Source organism: Dipteris shenzhenensis, chromosome 6 (genome assembly GCF_047967505.1).
Source record: "Dipteris shenzhenensis isolate YYH24624 ecotype China chromosome 6, Dip_SZ_1.0, whole genome shotgun sequence".
NCBI classification, from domain to species: domain Eukaryota; kingdom Viridiplantae; phylum Streptophyta; class Polypodiopsida; order Gleicheniales; family Dipteridaceae; genus Dipteris; species Dipteris shenzhenensis.
The window spans coordinates 25,841,117-25,853,534 of NC_141601.1; the positions used below are offsets into that span (position 1 = coordinate 25,841,117).

General features: G+C 42.7%; 2 long non-coding RNA genes across 3 annotated transcripts; one reads left to right on the forward strand and one right to left on the reverse strand.

The window, feature by feature from the left end:
- Nucleotides 1-262: 262 nt before the first annotated feature.
- On the forward strand, nt 263-1,240 carry LOC147900977 (uncharacterized). Its single transcript, XR_015541237.1, has 3 exons — nt 263-359; nt 488-569; nt 669-1,240. It is a non-coding gene; the product is annotated as an uncharacterized LOC147900977 (long non-coding RNA).
- A 2,413-nt stretch (nt 1,241-3,653) lies between these two features.
- Nucleotides 3,654-12,140, reverse strand: LOC147900978 (uncharacterized). 2 transcript variants are annotated; one of them, XR_015541159.1, is made up of 2 exons: nt 10,717-12,140; nt 3,654-3,769 (listed from the first exon to the last, which is right to left on the reverse strand). It is a non-coding gene; the product is annotated as an uncharacterized LOC147900978 (long non-coding RNA). The 2 variants fall into 2 exon arrangements; XR_015541158.1 differs by lacking the exon at nt 3,654-3,769 and adding an exon at nt 10,152-10,553.
- Nucleotides 12,141-12,418: the final 278 nt, after the last annotated feature.

The window sequence follows — 12,418 nt, forward strand, 5'->3', positions numbered from 1 at the left end:
CTTCTAACTTCCGGAAAATGTTACAATTGTTATGATGGCAGTATGGTATACCAAATATAGTATAGCAACCATGGCTATATATATATATATATATATATATTCAGTAGATAAGTTCACATGCTCTCAGCTTATTATGCCTATTTTGAAGAGAATGGTAATATTTTATGTTCATATAAGAAGGTAATCATGTTTTATAGCTTAAGTTGGAAAATGCATGTCTTTCAGCATCTAATGTCATTTGATTTTGCAGAATTATTTTGATTTTTTCTCCATAAAAGCTGACTAAGTATCATATGCTTATGGTGGAGATAGCATTGGAGTACTATAGTCGATGCCATACAAGCCTTACAAGGCAAGAGGTGAATTCTCTAATATAATTTCAGTTTATAGTTCATCATGGTAATATTTTCTGCTAGGTATAAAAATGCTAATCATGTTTTATAGCTTAATTTAAAAACTACACGTCTTTCAACATTTGATTTTGCAGGATTTTTTGATGCACCCAGTTATTTTTTATAAAAGTTTTCTAAGCATCATACGCTTGTGGGGGAGCCTTACAAGGCAACATGGTAAATTGGCTAATATAATTTCACTTCATACTTTATCATGCTAGTTTGGTAAGTTCAATTGTCAATATGCACTTATATTACACTGTGTTTTGTGTGTAGGTCCTCTTTTTCAACATGTATAAGAAGACTCTACTGCGGATTCATTTTGCCATAGCTTTTGCTTCAATAGACATCCATGCCATCTTTGGCTCTATGTCCATGTTTTCTTATGCCCAAAGGAAACCCTCTCTATTTTGCATATGCCCATAGCTATCCCTCCACAGCTACGTCCAATCCTCTCCTTATTGCATGTCCTACCAGTCCTCTCTCTATGCTACACATGTCGACAGCCACATATACCAACAGCCAACCCTCTCTCCTTTTGCACAAGTCTTGCTAGCCCTTTCTGTATGTTGCATATGCCAAGAGTCAGCCCTCTCTCTTGTTGCATAAGTCTTATCAGTCCTTTCTCTATGCTATGTATGCCAACAGCAAGCCCTCTCTCTTTTGGGGATACGTCATGCAAGTCCTCTGTGTGTGCAACATGAGCAACAACCATTCCAACAACAAATAATGTTTTGGAAATAGCTTTAGCTTCACAAGGAACTTCTACCCATTCACCATATAGGAAAAAAAAGGCCTTTTCCTAGTTCCAAATAAGAGGAACTAGAAAAAGTCCTAACTAGAGAAAATGGACCACTTCCTAGATACCCTTCTTAGGAAAAGAAGGAGTCTTTTCCACGCCCAATTTTCTATATAGGAGTTTAATCCTATATAGGATTTTTTTCCTATATAGTAATTTTTTCCTACATAGGGGTTTTTTCATATATAGTTAATTTTTTCCTACATAGGGGTTTTTTTCTTATAAAGTTATTTTTTTCCTCTATATCAGCTTTAGAATATAAAGAAAACTTGGCAAAGAAAAGTAAAACAAAGCAATTTTGTCTTTAGAGTAACTTTTCATTTAAATAAAAGTACTTATTTTACTTCAATCTTCAAAAATAATTATTCAACAAAGTTCAATCTATAAAATATAAGTTATATAAGTTTACTTAAAAATCATTGTCAATGAAAGAATAATTGTCTATCAACTTTACTATATAGAGAGAACTTGGAAAAGAAAAGTAAAACATAGTTTTTAATTTCTTGTTTTTTGATTTCAATCTTGAAAAATATTATTTAAACAAATTTTAATCTACAAAATATATAACTAGTTTAATTAAAAAGTATTGTCAATGGAAAAATAATTGTTAAAAATGTTCTAATTATACTAATTTTACATCATCAAGATGCAAAATTGATGCTCCATGATTTTAAATGGCTATTTTACCGTTCCGCAAAAGCCATTCTACTACATCCTATCTCATGGAATGATAATCCTTATCACTTCCAATAACATTTAAACCTTTTGCCTTACTCTTTACACAATTCTAAACAAGTTTTAATTGTATGTACATCTCATCTATAGTTCTAGCTCTAATGAATTTCATGACTATCATTTCTTGATTAACTACACTCCAACCCCTACAACAAATGACAAAGTAAAGTAAATCAAAATTTAATGCAAGTCTAAATATCTTAATTTATCACTTGTATTGATAAGAATAATAATGTCAATTAAAAAATAGTAAGTAATACAATGGAACTTTTAAAAACTCCATGAGTACCTTTATCTCACCTTAATAAGCTATGCAAAATCTTTACTTTAACATTGGATCTTCTCCATTCACAATCCAAACATTTAATCAAATTCATAACCATAATAAAATAAAATCATCTTTACAAATATCTTTGTTAAGAAAACTTTTTCTAAAAGTTAAATTCTAAGGGATGTAAACTTTATTCTATACTTTATAATATATAAAATAAGTGAAATGCAAACATCATTGTATACCTTGATAGGTTGTTGACTCTTTTGACTACTACTATATTTTTGTTGCTTTGATTTCTTATTCTAGAAAGAAAATAACACGAAGTACACTAAGAAATAATTACATCAATTAATAAGATGACTAACCTAAAAAGACAAACATTGTAACACGCTTCCTTGCATACACGATGAATCTTGTAAGGCCATTGTCATTTCTATCCATACCTTGAAGAAGTTGAAAAAATGACCACAAATTAAAAATTGTGTCCCATTTTCTACACTCTTGTAATAATCATCCGACAAATGAATTACAAAATGTATAAATTAATGAATGTAAGAATCTCTTTTAACACTTTGGAAAGATGAAAACATGCAATGAAAATACACATTCAAAATCACTCAAAATTTGAACATGCAAAAAAATAATTAAATTTTAAAAACTCTTGGACTCTACCTCCAAGTCCTTGTAGTCTCTTGCAAACCTTCGTACCTGCTTGTACACTTGCACTAGCATTCCGTACACTCCCTACAACATCTTAAGCCTCCAATCCACTCAAGAATATGGTGAACTACTACTAATAGACGTGGATATTTTCTACATTTTTGCCCACCAAGGAGACCCAACCTTGCCATGTAATTTCTTAGATGTGATGCCCCCATGATACCCTATATGCTGCCCATGTGGCAACCCCTTTTCTTATCTTTTCAATATTTGTTTTCTGTTCACATGACAACCAACGTGGTTCCCATGTGATAACCCAATCGTACCCTCGTCCACCTCCCCCATGCTCTCCTCATACGGGGACTACAGAGTGACCATATAATCTCCAATGTCTTTTCAATGGTCTCTAGAACCTGTTTGTCAATGGTGTCAACTGGACCACAAGAAGGACAAAGCCTATTGGTTAGCCTAGTTTCACATTAACCTGCCTACAATTCTGCATTAGTTGGTAACCAATAGTGGATGCTTGCAAATGTAGCCCATACATTCTCACAATTTTTAGGTACATCATGATTGGTAGCAAGATTCAAAAGAGAGTAAACATTTGTTCCCACAGTTTCCAAAAACCATAAGAGACATAAAACGTGTTTCAATAGCCCACAAATTGGAGGTATATATACAAAATATAGATCTTTTTCTACAAACCATCTATCAAATGCCTTAAGTGCCTTCACTTTGAAGCTTTGAGACAGCTTATGCAACAATCCATACATAGATACCATATTGTAAACCATACATAGATACCATATTGTAAACATAGCAATTGATCCATTTTGCATGAAAATTTCATCAAAATCTGAGTCCGTTCTTGGTTTGAATGACCACATTGCCAGTTACCAAGTCTTGTTCCTGGAAAAAATGTAGGAGACACAATTTACATCAAGCACAAAAAATGTTGGAAATGTAGCCTTAAAATCATTCATGTTGCTTTACGAAATAGTGGTGTTAGAAACTTTAAACATGCTCCACCCATTAAAATCAGCCCAAAAGCTTCACTTCTTCGATTTCATATGGAAACAGTAATTATAAGATTAGTTGATAAAAAAACCCCAAAAAACTCAACACCTATGACCTATTGAATCTACATAATATAAGATAACAATATTGAATGATTTAATATGGGGGCTCAGGAGTTAGGAGTTGACCCATTACCACAACATCCGTTGCTACAACTTACCTGGGGCCAAGTATATAAATGGATTAGGCTCCCCACTCTCTCGTGTTGCTTGTGCTGATCTTTGATCAGCCATTGGGCAATAAGTATGGCCCCATGGCAAGCCTCTTTGTAGCGTCATAGTCAACCTTAACTGTGGGTTGACAATCAGCCCATGATGTTGACAAGGGTGGCCCATCTATTAGAGGTCAACATCTCATGATGTCACCTAGAGAGAGAGGGCCTTGCTTTTGGGTATGCCAACCCAGTGAGTAAGGCTAGGGTAGATGAATGAGGGCTTGTGTTGTGAGTGCACCCACCCCCTGTGAGCGTAGAGAAGGATAAGCTCTCTTGGAGGCCTGTGTTGTGGGTGTGCTTGCACCCTGTGAGGGTAGAGTAGGATAGGCTCTCTTGGAGGCCTATATTAGGGAAATAGGTGTCATCTCTTAGAGAGGGGAAGAGTAGCCATGGGGCAGGGCCTACAGCGTTCATATAGGAGCTGTGCAGTAGCCTTTATAGAGGCCAGAAGGGGTTGGCCCATTAGCTACCAGGTCGGCTGTCTAGGCTCAAAGGGCCACCTCTATCCAGGGATGTATGCAGCCCTTTTGTTGGCTGGAGGGAATCAGCCATCTAGGCCTGTTGGGTCGGCCACCTTGCATGCTAGTCGGACAGCCTGACCTACCCGACTAGGGAGGAGCTGGGAGGCTATATATAGGCCCCCCCTTCATCCCTCTTTTCATCAACTGGTGGAGCAGCATAGCCAGCTCAGTTGAGCAGTTATGGAGCAGCTTTGCCTGCCTTGTAGAGGAGTTCTAGGGTAGGGTTGTGAAGCAGTTCATCCACTCTTTGTGCCTCTAGTGGTGAGGTTGTTGAGTTGTCCAGTGGAGCTCTTGAGCAGCCTATTTGCGCAGAGGTTTTCCCCCAATTGTAGTGGGGCTTTTAACAGAGATCACTTATAGTTCTTTTGTTCTTTCCTCTCCTTCCCAGTGTGGTTCATTTCCAGTACACTTCTCACATGGTATCAAAGCAATGGTTGGCTAGAAACCCGAGGAGCAGAGGGACTGTTGAGCCAGCATACCGAGAGGAGGTTTAGGGTGATGTTTGGAGGTGTCTTTGAGGAGGAGCGTGTTCGAGGAGTGGACTGTTCGGGTGTCCATTAACTTGGGAGGGTGTTCTTAGATCAGAGAAGATGTGTTCTTAGTTCATGTTAGTGGCTTGTGTGCAAACCCAAGAGCTAAAATCCATGCTTATATCAGTCCATTTACACTAACCGATAGGTGAAACTGCCTAGGTTATCCTCTCCCCTTCATGGACAAAGTTTGAAAATAATCAACAACAGGAATCTCAGGGGCCATGGTTGAGGCATGGTTTATAAACTGACATTTTGGGAGTCCATTAGAGACAGGATGTCTTCTGGATTCTTGATTTCATTTCCTACTATCAGGCACAATCGTTGAGTTTGTATTCAGTAGGCCCATCCTTGGCCTCCAAGATCTTTGATCAAGGAGAGTTGATAGTAGGCCCTCATAAAGGGCTGTGTGCCTTCATATAGGGATGTGTGCCTCATGAGCAGGTGGGTGGGTCGGCCACTATGCAGGCTGGTTGGCCAGCTTGTTGCACCCGACTAGGGAGGGGCTGGGTGTTAGAGATTAGCAGTGAATGGGCCTTGCTTGTGATATCGAAAAGAAAATGAATCCACAAGATCACACCCAGATCTAGATGCTACCCAATATGTGCACACAAACAGGTAATAATTCCACACACAACATTGAAGTAGATAGCAATATGTAGCAACCAAGTACATACTAGAAAGGTTCACAGATAGGACCATGATATGGATACAGACGTGCACTCACAACCGACACCACGTGGACAGCGGATGCTGCTCCACTGGCACAACATGTACCATAAATAAATCAGCTGAAAAATGACATAAATGGAAGAAGTGTCCATGGGAAAGTGAAGATAAGTTACATCACAGGAGAGTGCAGCTTTTGTACACAGACTGAACCATTTTGATGCAGTTTACTAGATGGTATTTTGTGTTGGAATGGTCACCTCCCCATCTGTAAGCCCCCATATGAGGAGAGCATGGGGGAGGTAGACCAGGGGGATATTGGGGCTACCACATGGGCAGCACATAGAAAGGGCAGAGGCTGCCACATGGGCAGCACACAGTCTGCCATGTGGGCAGCTGTCAAAACAGGATGTCTTGGGTCTGCCCTGGCAGAAAGGATCTGATGAGGAGCATGATTGCGTGGTGATCCAGTAGAAGAGGCGCAGGGCTGGTTGGAGCCAGCCAACCAGGCCAGCTATTGGGCAGAACTAGGGGCTAGACCCGGCCTTGAAGTGTGGGCCAAAGGCCCTAGAAAAGAGAGCCCCAAAGGGGCATTTATAGGTAGACCAGGTCAGGGCCTGGTCAGCCTGTTTGGGGGCAGCCTGACTGGTCGGTTCTTTACCAGCCCCTTGGAGCCTATAAAAGCAGAGGCTCTTGGCCTCATTCCACATCATCTGGAGCAGCAGAGCTGCAGCAGACTGGAGCAGCAGATCAGCACCTATAGGGCCTACATCTAGGAGGTGTATAGGAGGCTGAAGAGCTGCAGACAAGCTGAGTTAGGGCTGCACACCTAGGCTGACATCCAGGGCAGCAAGGTGTAGAGATCAAGTCAGTCTACAGAAGCTCGGCAAGGAGCACGCGGGCTCGAGTCTAGAGATAGCCGGCAGATAGGAGAAGGACCTTGTGGTAAGATCAAAGGACCACACCATTGGTGGGACTCTGGATCTCTCTCTTTTGTATTGTGCCCATAGCTTTGGACGGAAATATATTAGTTTTGGTGTCTTCTATATCTGGTTGGTTCATTGTCTATTGATGAGTCTGCACATCTATTCTATGCACATTAAGTAAAGAAGTTTGTGATTCCACACCCCACATCACACTGTGTGAGCTCCTGGGCATTACTATCAGTCTTCCACTGTGCGTACCCTCTGTTGGGTCATTTCTAACATTTTGGCCTGATATGATATACACAGCTCTTCAGATCTGCATTTTTGCTTCAAGTTTACTTGCGCATATGTCATCCATAATGCACCTGAGCTTTGGTAGAGTTAGGAAAAGTTTCCCGCTATAGGGTTTTAACTGTAAGAAGCTAGATCCCCATTATGCTTAACACTTTCTTCAGACAATATATGGCAATTCTTCGACTAACAAAAAGATGTGCTAGACAAAAGCATGCATAGGGACAACAAAAATAGTCTCTACACTTACTATATGCAATGTAAACCACACATTATATTATCATGTCATCACTCATCTTAATTACAATGACATAAATAATCATTGATCATTACAGATGTGCATTTATGTGCTGTGTAGTCATGCTAGTCATTGCGATAAGAATGGGTTGGCCTCTTGTTGGAGAATAGGATTAGGTGGGCTGGCGTTCTGTCGGAGAATAGGGCAACGCACCTCACTATCCTCACAGCAAAATGTTAACTTCCACAAGCCCTTACTGACGCTTAGATCTCACTCCAAACATGTGCATACAAGTACATAATATAGACCAGAGAATATCTAGAGCAAGATAGGCAAACCAAAATGCATGACCATGCTCCACAAAGGTGTGGACTAATCAAGGACAAAATTCTCACAAGCTCCATCCTGGCCTACTTTAAAACCCCAGATGGCTTCATAAACTGAGAAAACTGAGTGTGCTATCATTGCTGCAAACTCACTCTCATCTGTGTGCCTAAGGCAGGCTTTGATGGATGGGCGAGGCAGTGAGCGAAAGTGGCTCCTAGTTATAGGTGAGGGAGGGTAGTCTGTCCTCCCCTAGACCTTTTTTGCTGCCATTCCACTAGAGAAAGCTGACTAAGGTTGGCTTTGCTGACCCAGATCTAGGACTAACCTAGCCCTTCTTCACCCAAGAAAACCTGCTGCAACCAACTGGCTGACCCTCGTCCTGCAGTAAACCAGCCCATGGGCAATCAAATCTGGCCCTTGGCCAAGTCTTCCAGATAGGCCTTCTCTAGCCCATAAACCTCCATGAGCCAGGCCATCAGCCTTCCATGGCTGGGGCATTCATCTGCCACATGACAGTCATGCTTGTTGCCCATATGACAGACCACAGGTAGCCCTTAGGCAAACAGCCATGTGGCCATCCCACGTGGACTTCAAGTGTATAAATGTGGGCTGCGTGCAATGCCTGTGTGGCATCTGCATCAGTCTTGAAAATAAATCCAAGGAGCATCGAAGGGTGTCAAGCCCTGTTGCGCTCCCCCTTTTCCGACTCACAGCTAGGGCATGGACCTTTTTGTCATGACACCCCCAGTCAATGACCACCAGGGGACCCACACCCTCATGGCCAAGATATCCTACAGCTGCTCCCTTGGCACTCGAGCATACTGAGAAGATGTCCTCCATTGTTGAGCTGTACACCCACACATCCTACTTGTCCTATTACAGCTCACCGATCAAGTGGCATTAAAAATGCGTCCTGCTTGTCCTATTACACCTCCATGTGCTCCATCCTCCATTTTAGCCTGAGAGGATCACAGATGTTGCTCTAAGCTCCATGATGCATCAACTATTTGATGTAACACCATCAAGAAAACCTATCTTAATGCCTGGAATCTCAATCCCCAACCCACTTAGACCCACATTACCCACCAAATTTAGTACTGCCATGCTAAGTCACATATCTGCCAGAATCTCTAAACTACATCAGTAATTTGTAATCCCTGGCTAGATCCGAAGCACAAGCTGTTATCAAACCTCCTACTCTCTCATGCTGCTGCATGCCTCTCGAGTGAGATCTTGATTGGCTTAGGGAGGAACCCTACCATGGCTTTGTCAGCACCTTATCTGCACCTCTGTGCTTGTTGATTGAGCTCTCCACATGTAATAAGGGCTCCTACTTGCTGGTGTCTTTGCTGCACCATGCTGCTGCCACTATCTACCTCCTCTAGTGCAACCCTCCTCCTCTAGTGCCTAGGGTTGCACTCCTGAAGGGCTGATATGCAGGTCTAATAGTTATACTTCTGCCCCCACAATGAGAACTATATATGGGGCTAACTTCTCGCTAATGTGTACTATCTAGTTCATGGATCTGCTGACCCCACAGACCAGACTAGTCTGTCGGACCAGTATGTTCAATGCACAAACTGCCCTTTGACTGGCCGACCAATCCCTCCTTCCTGGCCTATGAATGGCCCATCTCCAGCACACCTTTGCTGGGCTGTGTTGCCCCAGCTCCATTGCCCATATAAGGGCTATATGATGGGTTTAATCCCATCCTTGACCTCTCCAAACAGGCCCATGAGCAGCCCCAACGAAGGGAAGCTCCATAGCAGTCCTACATGGACTGTTAAGCCCTATGTGGAGGGCACAATCAAACACAAGAAGGTAATCAGTTTAGTGCCAACATGGCAGTCTATGTTATGCCCTAGTGCTCTCCACATATGGGGGCTTACATGTGGGGACTGGCGGGTTGATCCATATGATCAAGCACTCCCTCTCAATGAGCCAAAGGGGCCAATTCTAGCAGCACAAAATTTGTATACATTAATCCCCCTCAACAATCCTTACCTATGAACGTATGCACCTCATATGCGAATCTACCAACAAACTTTATCTACTTATCTTTGTCAGTAACATCAACTTCCAATATTTTGCCAAACTTTATCATACAAATGTTAGCTTGGTGTCAATGACAATATGCATTTCTCCTTTCCACACATCCCCTCCCTTTCCCATTTAACCCCTCTCCCAACCTTGATCCCTCCTCCCCTCCCTTGCCAAGATCATCCCTTGAGCCTAGCCCTCAATTAATAAGCCCTAGACTAGCGCCATGGGCCTTGAAGGTGCGATGCCTCAAACTATGATGTGGGTATGGGCTTGCTTATGTTTCTCTATGCCTCTCTAAATATTTTAGCCAAGCCAATTTTTCCCTCCATAGGAACTTATGTCCTTCAAAATGAGAGGTATGAAGTGGCATTTTGCCCTTCAGAGGCATTTATGTCCTTCGAAATGAGAGGTATGAAATGGTTTTCAAAGACTATAAATACTTTGCACCAGTGATATTAGACCTACCGAGGGTCATATCAGCAGACATATCCACGTGCACTGGTTGACTTGACATGAATCAAACCCATAAAACTTTAATCTAAGAGGCATCAGTTGGGAGCCCATCAATTCAGCCTACATTCCCATGGGATCATTGTCATCAACATTGTTTAACACTTGATTACTTACAAGAGTATCACCACGAAACTTTAATCTAAGAGGCATCGGTTGGAAGCCCATCAATTCAGCCTACATTCCCATGGGATCATTGTGCCATCAACATTGTTTGACCCTTGATTACTTATGAAGAGAATCACCAAGGTTCCCTACAATTACTTGGACCTTGTAGCAAAATAACGTCATACTGGCGATACTCCACATACAATGAGCCTCAGCAAGACCTCTGCTAGCATTTACAACTGGAAAGGAAACATGACCAAATGCAAGACAGCCATGTAAGAGCCCAATCCCTTTGGTGATAACCAGTAAGATATCAGATCAATTGATCCAAACTATGGAGACGCAAAGCCACACCGAAAATGCAAACCCGTCACTGAAATGAGTCAAAATACTCATACTCACCTGGAAACAAAATTCGTGCATGGCATGCTGCAAGACAGAGGCCCAAGCGTTGCAAATGGACTTCAAAGCTCAGGAGGAATAGGACTACATCAGTAGAAATGGCAGCCATAGTTATTGCGAATCCACATTTTTCGGCCGTGCATATCCTCGCTGGCATGCAAGCTGAATCCGTGCGATCGAAATCTCCCACAAAAATGGACCGACCAATGAAGCAATGCCTTGGAAGAGACTATCTGAGGCTGCGAAGAATTGATAAGTTGCTGGAGCTGTTCAGAAACTGCAGAAAGGGAGGCGGGTGATGGCGGGAACTGTTCCAGAAGGCAAAAAAGCAGGGATGGACATGGTTTTGCAGGGTGCACGAGCTATACTAGAGCAAATCGGGAGAGTGAGGTCATTGGATAGAGCTGGAAGGGAGGAGATGGGGGGGGGGAAATGGAGGGGATGGAGGGATGGCCCTTGCACACCCCAGACCCTAAAATGCTTCCTTATTGTTATCCCTCCTTCCTTTCTGTCGCACCTGCAATGAGAGATTCTTTAGTTGTCCATGGATTGGCAACAGGAATCGTGATCGATCGCCTGGCAGCATCACCATCTTGCTCGGGTGGGAGAATGGACGGCGCCCATCTGGCTTTTTGCCCTTGTTCCTTTCTGCCTCTATCCCCACCCTCCTCGCTCTACCTCCCCTTTTGCTTGCCGCAGAGCTGCTCTTCCTCACGAGCTCCTCCTTTGCTTCGGTCTGTTGAGCGCTTCACCGCTTCAGTTCCCCCACGAACCCAACTTCCAACGCTAGGGAATGTTGCTGTGAGCAAGAAGACTACAAGTTCACAGGCTAAAGGATCTGCAGGATTCTGGAGCACGCAGAAAAGGTAACAGACTACAGTTCTCACGGGCAGATGCTCGACAAGTCTCTTCTCAGCTACGCTATGGCTCGAAATTTTGCGAGAAGAGACAGGCAAACGCAAGCAGTGATCAATACCACGCCAGGCAAAGGGCTTCCTTCTCAATTATCGGCCTTCCATTGCGCCTCTCTCTTTCTTCTCTCAGCCTAGCAACAGGGACGATGCGTGCGCTTACCTAAAGTTTTCCATACACCACCACGATGACATACTACTGGCAGGGATTCTTGCTCCTTCGGCGCAGCAGCTTCCACCTTGATTTTCCCACGCCCGAACACCTCAACCGCGTCCCTTATTCCGTCTCCTCACTGCCAAAGCGGACAAGCTGCAACTGCGGGAGGACAGACCTAGAAGAAGATGGAAAAGGAGGGGAAGGTTTCCCTGATGTAAGGGCTGCGAGCAGCGTCCAAGCTAAAGTCGTATGAGAAAGTGGCAGCGGGAGGCAGGGAAGAAAAGAGGATTGGAGAAGCAAGGAGGGGGGGGGGAGGTGGGAGGTATGGTGGCGAAGGCAAGCTTGAAGGTCTAGCTATGGCGCAGCCCTCAAATTTGAAGGTTGCAACACCCTTCAAAGGGGGGTTTACCCTTATAGAGAAGGGTAAATTTTTTTAAGCCATTCAAAAGAATCGTGATTTTTGAAATTATCCTTCAACTCAGAAGGAGAGAATTTTTTTTAACATTCAAATGAAATTATGATGTTTAAGTTATCCTTCAGAATGGAAGGGCATTATTATTTTTATGTTTCAAAAGAAGGACACACTTATTATAGGCCTTCAAAAGAAGGGCGGACATATTTTTGACCTTCAAAA